Below are 6,000 nucleotides of genomic sequence, written 5' to 3' on the forward strand. Positions count from 1 at the left end.
CCTTTCTTGTATCAGGTTGTTTGACCGATCAATTGGTCTAAAAATGATTTCAATAATAATTTAAATCGAGACAGTTAGTCGCTGATAAATTGTCTGTGCATTGAACAATTATTCGCTGTTGGGATTTGGAGCATGGAGAGGAAAAACGTCGACGTAGACTGAGTAGAAAGTTTTGTCTCGCGATGTATGTCAATATATCACTTCAATGATGCAACGGGTCCTTAGGTGTTACGATCCTAGATAGTTTAGCCAGATCGACATTTCGGCAGTTAAAATCCTATCTTGAAGAATGTAACAATTGAAGTACTCGAACACTCGACTATGACACAGATGGTACTCCAATCAATTGCGAGGCCTATTTACAATTGTCCAGCTAGATCTTAAAGTATATGATTTTATCAACAAAGAATTTCCTCGTCTTGCGGAAGACTTAATCATCATATCGTTGCGTCTTACCTCTATTACCAAAATTATCTGATGGCCATGATTAGTACTCCTCCCAATCAAAAACGTTGAAGTGGGCACCAGGTAAATTAATGATCCTCAATTGAACAGTTACGATAAATGCTCTCAGCCTAATATCACGATGAGAAGATTGTATGCAAATCGAAAAGCCCCAGGTCATGAATACTTGCATACTTCATCGACCTGGGAAACGACCCAGGTATATTTAAAGACCACAGCCGGAGGCCTTGAATGGCGTTTACTTCTTGTTTCCAAACAGTCTCATGTAAGAATAAATTTTCAGTTTTATTCACCCTTGTCTGAGATATCTGCAGAATATGGTAGATCCATAATATCTTTAAAATTCAAACCAATTTATGACTAATTTTATATCGGTGATCGGTGGTTCTGCTAAGTACTAACTGAAATATTATAATTCAAGTCTTAAACTATGCCTATTTAAAGGTATTGGAAATAACAGAATCAACTGATTTGCCGTTAGAATAGTGTTATTGTGTTCTTGACCATGCATTTATATTGGACAAACATTATGGGAAAGGTTTTAGCATGGTGACACAAGTACAATGATGTTAAGATAATCTCATAAGAATAATATGTACTCGCATTTCCCAGAAGTTATTCAACAAAGCACTTGAAGTTGCTGTGAGAGAGTCATAAGATGACGATTGTGGACTGTCCGATAGGTATACAAAATCTGCATGGCATATGATATCAAAAAATAAGATATTAGATTTATATCTGCATTGTCAATGACATTGGAGATCTAGATGTACAATGCCATTAGAAAATTAACATAGCCTATGCGGTATCTTTTTGTCATCAGTTATATCCTGATATATGTCACGTGCCATGTATAGCGCTTCAAACCAGCTACAGCTCGTAGGCATTTTCGAATAGGCGTAGAGTTATCCTTAGTGGATTCTGAGAAGTCCTCCGAGTCATTCGCCAAAGTTCAGTAATGATAAAGCAAAAATAAATGACTTCACAGAAGAGGAAGAAAAAATTTAATCGTCAATACTTACATGATGAAAAAATCAAAAGCTGTCACAAACTGGTCCAATTATATTCTCTACTGAGGAGTTCCTAAATATGTAAAAAATAGCCAGATTTATCCTCAAATGAGTATTCCAAATGTCCACACACATCTAGTCTCAGGTCTGATATGCATCTAAACAATGTGATATATTGTCGGAGAAAGCCTAGCACACTATCCATTTGTCATTTGTCACACTGGGCTCTCACAACTTGGTATTGGTTATAGCACATGTGACACAATATTTGTAATATGCATAACTGACATGCCTTAATAGTTGCATAATTAGCAATACTGAGTAAACCAACTATTGATATCATAGGCCTAGAAAAAGGCAACACCTTTCCGCTGTTGCGATGCTTATAACACGGCTGAAGGAAGCATGCACAGTCGTTATGCACACTTTAAAAAAACCACAATCAAAATGGCGATTCAAGAAACTTGATATGAAACTATTCTGAAATAACAGTTGCAATAAAAGTATTTTTGTGACTGATTTGCACGTGTAGGTCTACCACTGTCATGAAGAAATTATTTTAGAGGTAAGTTGACAATTAAAAGATGTTGCAATATATTGGTTTAAATGACAGTGATACTTATCTATGATGATATGTACACGCCTCACCTGTAGATACCATTAGCTAGTCTCATGAAGTATTGGCCAACAGCAGAGAAAGCAGCTCAATCATTAATAAATCGAACCCATATTGAAAGTTAATTATAAGCATATAGCCCCTAAAGATTAGGCTAATAACCTTAATTTTGAGTCCTGGTTTAAGGTCAAGACAAATTTGTTTGGAGTAAATAGCCCTTCAGGGTAAATATATATCAAAAACGATATATCTCGAATTCACAATAAGCGTGGGACTTTTCACCTGTCCAACATCATGGACCAAATGTACTGTGCACGATGGGCATATGAACTTCATATAGAGCTGGTAACAAGGCTGGTGTAATTCGCCTTTAAGATGTATTATTCATTTCCTTGAATATGCGACTGCTATTTAATGCGGACGAGGAAGACGTTTTCACTGCCGGAATATATTGTGTTTAATTTTCTGAGGAATGGTGCCGTTTTGGTTCTGTGTGAAACTCGCTATCAGGCCGATGACTCCAGAAGGACAGTGCAACAACTTTCTCATATGATTGAATATGCATGAATTACCTATGATACCGATTGTTAGAGTGCACTTCGATGAGTTGGCTGATCAAAACGCTAATTACCATTCGGAATTAATTGCCAAGTAATCAAGTTTTATTGATTTAGTCACTGCTTCATCTGCGGTTGTGTGACAACTCATCACTAGAGCAGTCAGAAATGTTAGGACGCAGAAATCAATGTGAATGTCCTCGACGCACTATTTATCTTGAACATATACATGTACCAGATGTCAAGTCCTTTCGCTAGAAATATGTAACCTTTCCACGAGTAATATAGAATACACTGTATATCATATTCCAGTCATATTGCATGATGGAAACGCCATTTGCCATTGGTTGATGGCCGGATTATTTGACCAACACTTCAGCTGATGCAGGGGTGGGACATTACTTAACTCAAGTGTGAAATTGATGCATACTTGACCACAGTTGTTATGACGGAGGGTTATCAAATAAATTGCACAGACCAGATTTGACCATTGAACAGATACAGAGTGCTAAATGTTGTTTGAAGTCGATACCATGTCTGATTAGCATGGTCATCAGGACACAGTATATACAAATGAGTGATCGACTTTCTCTTTAAATGAATAGCTTTAGCACTCATCAAAAATGTTTGTAATGAGTCACCGAGGTCCGACTCCACCCGCATTGATAACATCGCGTTTTATTTCTGTTGCTAATCAATGACCCATGAAATATTAACCGCCAGCATTGGATCACGGATATATGCATTCCATCACATATGCACGCCTACGAATTTACACAATTATCACAACCCTTGAATGTTTTGTATAACGTTCTATACCCGTAGTGCAACTCTTCAAACGTCCCGGGACGAAGGTTGGTCGTCATGGGAACGATGCAACAATGAGGTTGTTGCTTGTCAGATCTGAGTGGCCCCTATTGATCTGTGGCTACCATGTCCTAGCCTACTGCGACGAGCGATAAGTCGAAAACAGTTACATGTCTTCTGATTAGAGTAGCTTTCTAGCCTCTTGAAAGTGTTACACCAGTAGAGAGCAAATAGAAAAAGCTCTGCGTCGCCTACTGGGCTCCCCGTTCGCCGAAACTCATTGACGCAAGTTTGGATGGAAAAATGGATACAAATCTCATTAAGACCTGTGAAATGAAGTATTTGCTTACCGTAATATTAGATATTTTGAGCGCTCGATCATCGACTCCTCACATACTCCAAGAAACCGTTGAATTAACTTTTGTCATTATAATTAGTGAAACGATATTGAAACGTCATCGATATTTTTAACAAGTTTATAACGATATGGTACCAGCACGTGCCCGATAGCACTCACCGACGATCTCTGCCTTAGTGGATTATCTCAAATTGTGCTATATTTAGACACCCTACCACCTATGTCACCACTGCACTATAGCTTGTTGTGTATTGATTTGGTTGAGTTGGACCTTATGTGTGCTGGCTGTATTTCTGCTTTCTATAAATTATTCGCCATGTGGTCAAAGAATATTTTTAACAAACAAAAAATAGTTTAAATGTAACCGATTAATGTGTCTATTGGTATGCTGGAAGTTGCCGTCTTCTATCATCAAACAGATAGCCACTTCACATTTTTGTCTTTCTTTGTTGTCAATTCTCCACTCATTTATCTTGTCTTCTTCCCACTGCTTCATCCTGCATGACAGTTCTTCATCCAGGCGGCAGCACAAATACTCTCACGTTCTGATTGTGGGTTGGGTGAAGCCATGGATCGATCAAGAACACCAAAACCATCATTACGACAGCTTCTGCGACGTTCGCCCAGATGGCAATATATGCTCATTGCAGCTCATGATACAACAATCGATCTTAGTGACTTCTCCTACAGAGACCCGCTGTAACGTTTCTGACTGTTTTGTCAAGTTTCAGAGTTTCAATAGCTAGGAACACCATGACTTCCTTATGGGGGAACTTTTTTCCTGATTTATCCGACAAAGTCCGACATTGTCCGACTTGTCGGATAAGTCAGGAAAACGTTAGAGAAACCGTTGAGAAGTCAGGAAAGCCTCCTACTAGTGATGTCATCAACGACTACCTTATGAAACCAAACACATCAAATCCTGAAACGGAATGCAGGACGTATTTCTTTGGTGTAAAATTGAGAATGAGCTATGCTACGAAAGTGAGAGAAGTGGCATCGGCCGAAAAAAACCTGCTCGATTGTTACGTAAACGATCAAGTCAGTTACTTTCAAAAGAAAGTAACGCAAGCAGGCAAGTATAATCATAGCTTGTTAATGCCTTATGAATATATTCAACGAATGTAGGCCTTACCTAATGCCCTCTGATTTAAACACAAATTTACCATAATCAAAAATAAGCCTCGTCTTTACCTCGTCAGATCATCCAGCGCAAATGTCCTTTGGCAGAAATTGTGGGTCACATCCGTAAAATTCCGCTGTGGTGTTACGATGACATTACGACCAAATTGACATTTTCCGTATGACCCGTTGTAACTTATGATCCGTGATCCATATACATCACGACAGAAGTCAAGCTATATCACCCATAGGTCAGATGAAGGACCTTTGTCCTACCTTTGACATTTCCTCCAGATTTATTAGAAATCGCCATAAATATCAGTTATGATCAAGGTAATAATTATACGAATCTTGATTCTTGCCATATGACCTAAAGTCGCAATCAATGGCGTTAAGTAATGGCTGGTGGCTGCTGGATGAAGTACTTTGTAAGTCTATGTTTAAACAATTCTTCCCTTTTTTTGGGGTATTCCTCCTGAAACCTTGGTTTTTGAGTCGGCTTTCTAACTTTACAGAACAATAATTTCAATTTCTAATTTATTTCTGTCGTACTGTTTTATGAGTATAAATACTGCTAAATGATTTTACTGAAAACGTCATGTACACTTACACTAAGCCTTCCTGTAGAAAACTGAAATAAAACCCTTAACGTATCCTTATAATTCATGTCATCCTGTAATGTGAAAGGAACAACAACAAATTCTATAAGTATAAATTATTCCAGGCTCAAGTTCGATTATTTTTCATTCTTTGCAAGATTGAATATTTTGGCGCGATATCTACCAGGATTAAAAGCCTCATCGACGAAACATTCGTAATTAATTACCAATTGGCTGCAGGCGTTTTTATTGGGATTGAACTTTTACTGAGCAACACCTCACAGACTTCAGATTGGAAATCTTAACAGTTAAGGTATAGGACGTAATAGGAACCATGGCTATCTGTTCGTAATAGAGATGCTAAGTTCCACCTGCCTTGCTCAAGCGAACCTAGCACCTTCACACGTTATCTCTGCGGGCAGGTTACAATTGGCGCACGGCTGCTATGACTGAGGTCTACCTCGTT

This window comes from Lineus longissimus, chromosome 1, assembly GCF_910592395.1.
Source record: "Lineus longissimus chromosome 1, tnLinLong1.2, whole genome shotgun sequence".
NCBI classification, from domain to species: Eukaryota; Metazoa; Nemertea; class Pilidiophora; order Heteronemertea; family Lineidae; genus Lineus; species Lineus longissimus.